At 43.0% G+C, this 12,535-nt stretch overlaps 1 protein-coding gene across 2 annotated transcripts in view; it reads right to left on the reverse strand.

Annotated features, from left to right (window-relative positions):
* Nucleotides 1–12,535, reverse strand: part of TSHZ2 (teashirt zinc finger homeobox 2) — a 202,177-nt gene that overhangs the window by 61,053 nt on the left and 128,589 nt on the right. The gene's annotated exons all lie outside the window — the stretch shown is intronic.

Genomic DNA, 12,535 nt, shown 5'->3' on the forward strand with positions numbered 1-12,535 from the left:
TTTGCCCCTGTTGCATAAATACAGGAAGATTTAAAAGAGCAGCTGTTCTCCAAGGGGACGAACCTTGCTTCGTTTGCGTTTTAAAGAGTTTGAAAACCTTGATGTCCCAGAAGAACAAAAGACCAGCAGATGCCTTTCCTGCTCTGGTAGAGTTCCACCTCAGCTTTTCCAAAAGCTCTGAATTGTGTCTGGGTTGGAAAAAAAAAGAAAAAAAGAAAAAAAGAAAAAAAGATCAATTCCAAATTGAAGCAATTAAAAAAACCCAAAGACCACAAATGTTTGTCTTCATTGAAATGGTTCCCAGGGCAATCAGCCTTCCCCAGAGCTCAGCCCTCACCTGGCGGGCACTGTGGGCAGGGCTGGGAGGCAGGAAGGCACTGAGATGTGGTGGGTTGGCTGCCAAACTCTCTCTATGGCTTTATGTCTTCCATCACTTTGCGTTAGGATTCTTTTCCACTTGCAGGAAGCTCACTGTCAGCGTGTGCTGTAAGCAGCAGAGCCGGGTAGCGGGTGGGAAGCTCCTTCCACTCCCTCCTAGAGCAGCCGTGCTCTTCTGCAGCTTTTTGTTTAATCTTTAGGTACAGCCACTGCTGACTTGCATGCAAAACCACGAACTGAAGCCAGCGTGAGGACTGCTTGCCATGTCTGCGTACAGCAGCGCACAATGGGCTGGGAATGCCTGAGATCATTTCCTTTCCTGCCTTTCATATCGCTGAACTGAAACCATCACTCGTGTCAAAAGCAAGGGCTGCAGATGAAAGGCCAGTGCATTAAGACAGAGCATAATTGTCAGCCTCTGAGTTTCTGACATTAATCGTTTTACTTAAAGAAGGCAAGGGAATGTTTTTCTGTCCCCTCCACCTCAACTGACAACACACAGGAGAGTCTGGATAAAAATTTAGAAAAAAAAAAAAAAAGAACGACTCAAAATTTTTGCTAATTAAAAGTAATGTGTTTTCCCATTTTTTGGCAATTTGATAACACAAAACACTTACTTGGGGGCCACAGGGGGAAACAAACTAAGACGGATAAAAAATGTTTTGTGTTCATCCAAGCAAGACTATGTTAATGCACATTATCCCATTAATGCACATCAACATCGGGAATAAGCGCGCCAATGCAAGCAAGAAGCATACACTTATCATCATTTGATAACATGTTTAATGACAGATTGACGGTTGATTTGCAAATGTGAACTGGCATCAATGTTGCTAACTTCAGCTTCTGCCGCCTCCTCTGCTATGCCAGCATATTTATGTGCATAATTTGATTTCGCAGCCACACTGTTAGTACATTTTTAATATTAACTATGCAAGAACAGACAGCCGAACTTAAGTTGCACTGATGGTTTGAGTTCATTAGATTGAAAAAGATGGGCAATGATGACAAAGATGGAGATGGCAGCGCAACATCAAAGAGGCAACACTTAACAAACACACTCCATTTTGAACAAACCGAACTAACACATTTCATGTTGTCGGCTGCAGCAGAGCCCTTATGTACAACAGTAAGAAAAAAAATATGCTTCTGCCCTGGGCATACTGACAGCAACTCTACAAGAAGCTTAGCAGGCTCCTGGACACACAGTTGTAAGATATTTCACTCATCTCTTGCAGGTAAAGGGGCTGATTCTGGGCTGATGTCGGAGTGACAGCAGCGTAATTCAGCAGACCTACAGCAGAGCTGCTCCTGATTTACACCAGTCCAGGGAAGTGTGCCTGCCTGTTCCCACTCCCCTTCCCTAGTTTGCTTTTCACAGCTGTGATTCTTTATGACGAATAATAAAAAGATCTTGCTGAGTGCTCAGCTCTTGCAGACATGGCACACGGGGCAGAACTGTGGGTTTGGAAGCCCTGGGGCCTCGTGCTGGGTACGTGCATGTCCCCATGCTGGGGTATGATGTCCTTCCTACCACCCCCTGACTGGCAACGCACAATGCAGGGCTGCACTCCTGGTGCTGTCCTCTTCCTTGGTGCTCTGAAGGGAATGTGTACCAATGAGCTGGGAAGAGAATATTTCATCCTCTGCTCACATTAATGTCTGGGCATATACTGCATCTAGTATTAATTTGCTTGTTGTGCCTCAATATATAATAAATTTGAGGCAGTAGCTTTATGGCGCAAGTTGTAATTTTAAATTTTATGGTACAAACTGACCATCTGCAGGAATCTGACCATATAACCTCAGCCATTCGGTGCAGACTGTAATGTTAGTACCTCTGAATCACGGCGCAACTATGATTTAGACACACAATTAGATAGACCAGGTCCTCACCAATTCTCTGCTGTCTGAATTACTGCTGAACAGCCTAATAAACGTACCGCACATAGGCCTCTAAAGCAAAGCTTTTAAGAACGTCCTGAAGTTTACCTCTAATCAGCAAAACACCTACTGCAATTACTGCCACTTGGAGCCTGGACCAGCATCTCGCTGTGCTTGGCACTACACAAACAGAACAAACCCAAGTGCTCGGGGTCCTCTTTGTGGAGATCTGTTCTCCTTTTGAGATGCACTGCAGGCAGAGCTCACCTTGAGCCCCTGCTGCATTTGGTGCAGCAGTTTATGAAGCAGCTCTGCTGGCTGCCACTGCACAAATATAAGTGTGTGGCCCCCAAAACTATACAGGCATCTCTGGCTTGCCACAGCAAAGACACAAGAGACCATGGAAGACTTGTTCAGAGTTTGGGAAACTAAAAAAATACACCACCAAAGTAAAAGAAAGGACAGCAGAGACAAATGCAAGAAGAAGACCATGCTCCTTTAAGCTTATCTTGCTGGCTTTTAAGATAGTGCTGTAACCTTTGTTGAGCTGCTCAGGAAGGCACTCCTGCTCGTGAGTGGAGCAGTGGGCAGACCCACAGCCCCATGGATTGCTGTGCTGACAGCCATACTGCCTCCTCCTCACCTGGGCTTTAGCCATAATTAGAAATAAAAACATTTCCCAGGGAGAGCGAGTTGTGGACACTGCTCATTCATGCTTGCTGATGGAAGATGGGGATGGGGAGAGCAAAACAGTGCAATTTCCAGGCTCTGAAAAAGCTCTCCCTTACTCCAAGGCTGGCCTGCCATGACCGGCAGCATGCTAGGTGGCATTGCAGGGGTGTGTGAAATATCTTCCAGCTCCGCATTTTCCCTTCAAATTGCCTGAGCTCCTGCTGTGACCATGCACTTACTGGCTGTGGAGAGCTCTGAGCACAGGGCTGCACAGCCCCACGCGTCTCAAAGAACCATTAGTTCTCCCCAGTCACAATTATCTCTGCTGCTGCGCTTGTGTCCTCTTTCCTGTCTCAACTTAAGTAAGTTGCATTTCTCCCACTCTCGTTACTGAGTAGATGCAGATGCCACTTTGTTCCATGTGATTTATAGCCAGTAGCTAATGTTCAGTTATAATTCCCCAGTTTAGACATGAAAAATAGCCTGTAATGCTCAACACAAGGGCCTCTCAACAATGATATATAATTTAAAAATTAACACAAGGACAGAGGAGACACAGGATTTTGAACTAGGGACTCTCTCATTCAAAGGTTAAATCTCTACAAGGTGAGCTAAAGGAATTAGTTGAGTTATTAAGTAAATGCCTCTGTTCTATTTTCCCACTACATTAGCTGCTGCAGTCTTTTCCAGTTCAGCTGTGTTCAGCCCCAGCATGCTCAGAGTGCAAATGCTCGTGGCACTGCATTCACACATTTGCTTTTTTTCAATGTCAAACAAACCGGAGCTTTTCCGAGCCAAAGGTCAAAGCGGAGGGCCCTCAAGAAAACCTCTTGGGAAATTATGTGATTGTTCTTATGTCTTTATTGTATATAAAATCAGGCTTCAAACATGGCTCGCCCTTTTCAAGCATCTTAAAACCATAAATGAGTCACAACTCATTCCTGCAACACCTAAGTTATATAAGTGGTCTTGTTAATTTACCGGAATATCTTGCATAACTAATTGCTTCCAGGATCAAACTCTGATGGCTCTGAAACTTCTGCAGTGGTAAAGATCTCCTTTGGAAACACAGAGAAGCTCACTCCCAGCCTCACACAACGAGTCAAAAACAGATCAAGGGTCCAAACCTGCACCCCCAGCCTCACGCTGCCGACTGCAATCGAAACCCTCTTGTCAAAGCTCAGCAATTCAGAAAACATGCAGAGAACAGGGAGAGAGGAGAGGAGTTTGGGTACAGAAACTTTCTGGAGGTGGTACTCCTTTCCTACTTTCTGTTCACAGTATGAAGATTTAGCTCATATCTTAGGTGTCTGCTGCTGCACTCTGTTTAACCCTGTCTCACTCTGGCACTGAGTATTACATTTATGGATTACAAATTTATTGACATTTGACATTTGCATCAGCTTTCACCTGATCAACAGGAGCTTTGGCTGCCAAGGGGAATTATTATGGAAGATTTCAACAGCCATGGGAATGCCAAAAAGGTCATTAAATCATATCAGAAAAACAATGTGTTCATAGCATTCTTACATTTACTCTTGCCAGTAAATCTTCTGGTTGATGCTCGGACCACCTACTGATGATACTCGAAGAGAAGGAGAAACAGAGAATTGAAGAGATGAATTAAATTAAAACCAAATGACATGAAGCCTGGCACAGTGGGATCTTTAATTTTCTACTCTATGAATCCAGAATAAGGAAAAAAAAAAAAACAACAGAAAACAAAGCACAGTGGCTTGACTTTATCTAAGTTAATTCCCTCATATAGGCAGGGCTTAACTAAATAATCCTGAGTAATGTGTGCACCCCACATTATTGCATGCAATTTGTATGTGGGAGGTGCAGGATTCAGAAAACATATGGCACATGGAAAACAAATGACAGGGTGTGCTTTTACACTCTTTTTGGCTATACTTATCATTCTTGTTGATATTTTTTCTTTTACAGACATGAAAAATGAGTATAGGAACTTTCACCCTCATCTCTTTGGAAAAATACTGAGGGTTTTGTTTTGTTTGTTATTTTTTGTGTGTGTGAGTTTGTGATTTATAGAAGAAGGCCGCGTAATTCCTGGGAGCAAAGACAACGTTTTAAAAATACACCGATCAAATAAACAGAATTACCTCCCCCGTCGTCTGTTCTCTGGATGACAAACCTGGGTCCTGCACCATAAAAAGCCATGGCCAACAGATCGGGTCTCCTTAGGTTACGAAGGGAAGTGAGTTACTGAACTGGAAGCCCACCCACAGCCTATCTGTCTGTATGTCCAGTTTAGGGGGAAGCTTTGACTGAATCACATGCAGCTGCTTGCCCTGAGCAGAGGAAGCACGAAGGAAGCATTCAGATTTGCCCTTACTTGTAAGAGTGGTGTGCTCAGTTTACATGGAAGTGGGTAGAAGCAGGACATGGCATACTCATCTCCCAGAGAACACTTCTTCTATGATGTCCCTTGGGATGGAGATCAATAGGTGCTTAAAGGGCAACATCAATCCTCTTAATGGCCCTAGAAAGCAAGCTGGTGGCCACTAGGACTCATTCCCTACAGGAATCCATGCCAGCAGTTTGATTTGATCTCAGAAATACAGCTGATGTTATGCAGCCGCTGTTGTGTTTGCAGCAGTGGTGAAGCATGTGACTACAGGGTGACAACCAAAGACTGCTTGGAGAGCAGCAGAGGGCAGAGACAGGGAACTGGGCACTGAGTTGCTTCTAACCTCGGCCTGGGACAAGACAGAGAAGTGGAGAGATGGAGATATGGGATGGAGGTATCTGCTGGCAGCTGTGCACTATGTCAGGCTATTGGCTGTACTTAGCAAGGTACATAATTCCAGGGAATCTGTGGTTGGGGATTTTTAGAAACAGGGAGTGTTTGGGAGTTTGCATTAAACGAGGTCATGACAACAAGAAGTTTGCAGTTAGGATTCAACAGTTGTACAGCAGGAGAGGGGAAAAAGCAGTTTTGTTGGTGTACTAAAAAAGCAGAAAGCAGATCCAGAAGGGATTCCTGTAGCATTATCTATGCACAACAGAACAAATAGTCCGGCCTCATCTGAATGACTGGTCAATGCTACTATGAATTCTGCAGTAAGATTGCAGTTCCTCTTCTGTGTACAGTTCAGAAAGAATTCTAATCCTCGGGTTGCTGGCTGGGAAACCCTCATGGAAAATAGAATGGGAAAAGGAGGGGAAATTAGGTTTGGGGCTTGATATCACTGGGTGAGATTTTTTGACCCAACCCTATATGGCTATTCTGACTTTCTTCCTCACTACTATTCAGTTGGAAGAGGAAAGCAGAAAAATGTCATAAAGGAAGTTTTAGCAGTGCCCAACTGTTGGGCACATCTCCTGTTACAAAGGATTGCGCATGCTCAGGGCTGGGGAATAGAATACAAACACAGTCGTTCACTTATAGCTGGAGGCTATGAGCTCGATGGCACAGAGGAAGCTCTGGCTGGTAGTGCTGCAGAGAGGATATCCCAAAGGGAACAACTAAGCTCCCTCAAGCATGAAGGCTTTTGGGGCTTTGGCACAGACAGAATAACCTGACCTTGACCTTCATCAGGCCTGCAGAACACTTCTGGGAGAGGCAGGAGAAGTGGGATCACAGGGAAGCCATGGCCTGACTCATCTCTCTTTTTAGGGTGACCCTGAAGGCTGAAATGTTCTGGTTCTCCAATGAAGCCCGAGCCCACAATTTTCATCCCCTCCCAGAGCTCCTGGGTGTCTGTGTGAATTACAGATGTGCTTTGCAGTAGAGAGAAAGCAGAAGATGCTGATAATGCTCTGGTAAACGATGTCACACACCTTCACCTTTCTGCTCCTGGTCTGATTTGATGCCTTGCAGCTGCTGCTGCATGCACAGGGTTTCCATGCCAGGTCACTCAATAATAAATCAGAAACTACGGGGCCAAGAGGGCATGGGGATTCTGAACATTCACTTTCTGCAGTAGAGGCTTCCCAAAAGACATACTCCTTCCATTCCTCTGTACCCCCTCTGCTGCAGCAAAGCATGAAGCAAAGGGTCGTTGCTGGCCTCAGAAATGGGCAGATCTGATGCAGCTGCTGTGGGTTCTGGAGGGGAGCAACCGCATGAAAACCACTCCAGCCACCTCTCCTTTCCCTTCAAGAATGTCACTTTGGCACTCTCCACTTTCTATAACAATGTTTATCATTGTTCTTCGATTGTCTGGGACAATAAATGGTTAGAAATGAGCATATATCACCAGGAAATCTCTGCCTGCCCCTTCCCCCAAGCAGTGTCATAAAAACGTACAAATTCACATTAATAATGAAGTGCATTTCCCTGAGAAGCCACTGTGTATCTCAGGGAGAGCAGGCAAGGTGGCAGTTGCTGCAGAGTTTCCTATTAAAGAGCAGAGCAAATACTCATAAATCTGATGAGGGGCCAAAGCACATGTTAGGGCTGTCTCCCTCTTAATGGAACCTTTTCTGAAATGAAAAAAATATATATCTCGATACATTCAGGGTATTCATTAGACATGACAACCTCCTCCACTCCCCCGTCCTTCCCTCCCCCATCCTGCATGTGCTGACCCCTGGCAGAGGAGCTGTGCTGAGTGCTGGCAGGGAGGGATTTTGGAGGGGAGGAGGAATTGTTTTCTTTCAATAAAGGCAACGTGCAAATTTCCAGCAAGGAACAAGTCCCCTCCTTTCCCAGCTCCTTTCCTCTGCTCAGCAAGCTGCTGCCATTCCCTCCCTTTCCATGCCCCCAGCGCACCCTCCTCTTGGTCACCGTTGCACCTTTCCCACACATCCGGAGCCAACAGAGCCAATGCAGTGCCCCAGAGATGGACACCCCTCACAGAGCTGAGCGTTGGAGCCTTCCAGCCACCTCCCTCCCACCTTCCAGGGCTCTACCAGCTCATGCTCTTGGGATGCACAGCCCCCCCCAGAGCAGGCAGGATGGAGCCTTGTATCCCTCAGCTCACCAGGGGGCTGTGACCAGTGCAATGCTTCAATGCTACACACCTTATCATGGGCTGGGAACTGAAGTCTGCTGCCTGAGAGGTGAGATGCTCTCAAAACAGAAACACCGTCACAGTTATGAAATAAGCTCTGTGCTGTGTGTGGCTTCTTCTGCCCCATTCTTCTTGCAGGCTGGATCCTGAGAGGAATCTATTGCTGTGAATCCTGTGTGGCTTTACTGATGCACAAGAACTACCACAGGGTAATGAGCTTCCCATGCCAATGCACCCCACCTCTGTGCACAGACAGACCCAGCTCTCAACCGAGGAGGCAAAATAACTCCTGAGTACTACAGCTTAATAATCGTGAATTATCTGTTCATTATGCCAATTAATAGAAAAAATCTCTTCCTCCTTTCCTCTTCCCAGAAAGCCATATCTACATTTTTCCTCGTTTTTCATCTGTGCTCCATCATATTTGCACAGTGATCATCCTGCTAAGTAACACTGTTTTTATTGAAAGGTGCTGTTCAGGGCTGGATGCTGCTCATGTCTTTTCCTTCCACTGTTGATCTTCGCTACTTGGTTGGCGAGGTGTAAAACATGTACTCTTCCTTTGAAATTTCACTGGGTGAAACTGTTCTGCGATAGATTATGAAGGCTGTAGCATTTAATAATATCAGATGCAGCAAGGGGAAGGTAAGATTTTGATATCCTTATGAATACTGAATGCTTGAGGAGGTAGGTGCTATTCAAGGTCACTTAAAATCTGATCAAAATGCTTACAGGTTGCCATCTCTTTGTGCACTGAAGAATTCCTGCCTTTTGGGGGTAGGAACTGTCATTTACTGTATTTTCATGCAGAGCCTAGAACAATATGGGTAACCCGGTGGGTTGGATGAGCTAATACAGTTTCAGTAACACCAATCTTAATAGCAACCTGTAGTATTCATAAAAAGCAAGTAAATCTGCAGATACATCCATGCTGATGCATCCCGATCTGTCCTGACCCTGCTCTCACTGAAGCCAAGAGCAAACTCTTACTGCTGGCTTTACAAGGGCGAGTCCTAGTCTGAAAGCTCGCTAGGCAGGGCAGATTCCAAGCTTTCAGAATGCTGAATTTGAGAAGTCATGATCCGCTGCTTTTGGGGAATGGTGAGAAATTTCCAAGGCCTGGAGGGACTGAGCCTTCACCAGGGCGGACTGGAGGGAGGAGGGGCAGCTGGAGCAATCCCCTGCTTAGGGACTGCAGCACAGAGGCCCACCTGAGCCTGTCCCTATTGCCTTGCTTTGTCTTCTCTCCTAATGTGTGGCTTCCGACAACTGATTCCTGCAATTGGCCTTGCCTGTGTAACACCAATATTGGCTAATAGCAGAACATGATGTTCAGAGCAGCTCCTCCAGCTCCAGAGGGGAGGAGAAAATAAAATCCACAGAAGAAAAAAATCTTCTATTTTGGTATACTTAACACATACAGTTATCTACGTGTCCTATATATCACTTAACAAATTGCTTTGCAATTCTTACAGGGCGTGGTATAATGACTGATTTAAAATCACTGCATTGCTTAAACTGCATTGTTCTTCATCAAGTTGAGTCATTTTTATGTGAAGTGTCAAGCTCTCTAACAAATAACTGCTGCCAGACAAATCAAGTTCCTCATCTTAAAGCTACGGCTAAATAGTTTATAGCTTTAATCTGCTCACTGAGGTGTGCAGTCTATGACAGTAATTATAAATGCAAGGAGAAATTATAGCTGAATGCTTTAACTGCATTAGGAGCCATTTGATGAACAATCATGATTGCCTGCTCATTTTCAACAATAGAGGGCAAGTTAGTGTCAGTGCATTAGAGGATTTTCAGTTCTGCTCTGCTCTTTCTTCCATTTACCACAGAATGTCAGTTGTCTCCTCTAAAGTAGAAAAAAAGCACTGCAGAAGCTTTAAACTTGATGGTTAAAAAAAGACAAAGGAGGAAACAGAGAGAAAAACTGTTTATCATTATGACTCATTTTTTGTTTTGCAGCAGCCTTATTTCCAATTAGTTCATTTCAGGTAGCTGCTTGTTTGCTCATCAGGGCCTTTAGTAAAGCAATCTCTCCAATTAAGTTGGTAAGTGTAATGCTATGAAGACTTACTGCAGTAAAAAGTTGTAGAAAAGAGCAGAGAGAGCCGTGGTCAACAGTGACAGTCAATGCCACCACCCGATTGTACATAAGAAATAAAGTTCTGCGTTGCCTTTTGGTTTGTGTTGTTTTTTTCTTGGAACAACGTAAGAATTCTAATTCAATTGCAAAGAAAGAAAAAAAAAGTGGAAATCCTCTTTGAAGGTGTAAGTCATCATACAAATTAGTTCTGATTAAGGCACGCTCCCTAATGTTCAGGGGGTTTCTTTGAAGAAGAGCAATAAAAACAAATATGAAGTAGGTTAAATGAAAAGAGTAGAGACATCTGTTGTATATTACACATAATTTTCCATTATATTACTAAGCCCATATCAGTTAAAGGAGCTCAAGAAAACACTGAAGAGGAACATAAAACAGATATGTGTGTCTTTACATTTAAGAAGAATTTATAGTGAATTTCTTATAAACAGCCTCACAGAGATCTTAAAAATAAATCCATACACATAACACATTCTTCTTCAGTACCAACCCAGGTTGTTCATTTACACTTTTAATGATAGCCAACATTTTAAAATATCACCTTTAACAGTAAATTTCATTAAAATATAAGAAGTGTTTTATGTATTTCTGTACTTTGAGTACACTTTCCACTGTTTTATTTCCTTTTATTTCCATGTATTCTTATTGCTGTGCCGCTACAGTATTGCCTACCTGTGAATGCAGGTGCACGTGCATGTTTTAAGAATTTTGGTGTGCTTTATATTCCCCGTTTCTCAGTGCTGTGCTCTCCTCTATGTTCTTATTCAAATGCACACCAAATCTTAACAATAACATGGTAAGAACAAGTAAACCCTGAAAATCCCTGTTATATGATTTAGTCTCTTTGCAGCTCTCAGGAAGAAACCATATGAATAAACTGTGGCCTCCACGCTTCCAGTGCAGCCGAAACTTGGGTAGGCTTACAGTCATAAAACCTTTACAATGCTATCCAAAATACCCCATCATTTCACACAATTTGTGCTATCATGCATACCATCTCAAATTATAGTTCCAGATAACAGTGCTATCACTCTGTCATTGCAATTTAAATATATTTTTTCAAAGGTAAGGTATAACCTGCACCTTGATATAAATTAGAAAAGGATGAGTATTAAAAGGATGGTGATTTCTGTACCCAAAGGCAGGAAGGACAGTGCCTTATTTATGTAGTCACACACCACGCGAATAACACTCGTGATGTGTCTGTGTAGGTTATTGCAATGCAGAAAGCCTTTCTTTCCCCTCAGATTCTTTTTCTTTGTACTTGTTCTCCAAATCCCGAGGAACAATAGCATGTTTATGAAGGTGGGTGTTTGGTTTGCCTCTTTATAATAATACGGTGCTTTAAAAACCAAATCTGAAACATTTGTCAGGTATTAAGCCATGAATATGCCAAAATAACTGTTACATTAATATATTTGGCAGATAGCTTTTGTTTGATAGAACCCAAATTATTGGTTTGCTCTGATATCTCTTATGTGAAAACGACGAATGTCAGAGTCTTATTAATCATTAACTGGTGAGGAAAGAAATGAAATATGGTATATTTTCCCCAATCAGCCTCCTGTAATTTCCCGATATTTTGGCAGGTGTATTGATTTTGAACAGTAATAAAATGGTTAAGCAGAAAATAAGTTATTTTCAGATAAACCAGGGACACTTGTTTCTTCCTTTTGTATTGGGTTCGAACATTGGAATAAAATGCCAACAAAGAAATTTAAGGATTTTAGCACTATTGAGAAAATAAACTCCCTTTGAGTTGGACTGAATTTTGCCCATTAAAATATGCAGAAAGAATAAATCTGGTCAAATACAGACTGCACATACAAGATGTATGTAAAACTTCAGACTTGCTGTGCTTGAATACCGACATTATACTCTACAGCAATAGCTTCTATTACCCATCCCAAAGCAACCTTTTGATTAGTGGCTTAAATTATTCAAAAGTAGCCTTTTAAACAGAGCGTAAGTGACACACAGTCCTTGTGCTGGCTGTGTACACAGAACGTGTTTCTTAAAGCTTCATGAATATTTGCAGCAAACAAATGTGAAATCTTCACACAAACGAGTATTCATCTTCAGAGTGCTTGCACCCTCAATTAGCCAGAGAATAGCCACAATAGCAGGTGGCGTGAGTGACAACTCACAACACATCTTTAATTTTGACTGTCTGATGAATTTATTTTCTAAATGTAATTCAAGTAATGAACACAATGGAGAAAATGTGAGCCTGCACATGATTATTCTGCAGATCGAAGCAGAGCCTGAGTTTGCTGGTGAATCTGTTGAGAATGACTAAGAGAGCCTTGCTGGAAATAAACGTGTTAGAACAGAAAACTTCTATTTGGACTCTTAGTTGACGTTCTGCATATTTATTTAAATCAAGAAGATTTGAGTTTGTGAATCAAGCAAAATTAAAAATGCAAAAATGGTGTGTAATCTGAACACGACATTACATATCATAAGCACTGGCTGTGCCTGTACTTCGGTGGGTGTATCTTTCAGCCAACAA

This window comes from Excalfactoria chinensis, chromosome 15 (genome assembly GCF_039878825.1).
Source record: "Excalfactoria chinensis isolate bCotChi1 chromosome 15, bCotChi1.hap2, whole genome shotgun sequence".
NCBI classification, from domain to species: Eukaryota; Metazoa; Chordata; class Aves; order Galliformes; family Phasianidae; genus Excalfactoria; species Excalfactoria chinensis.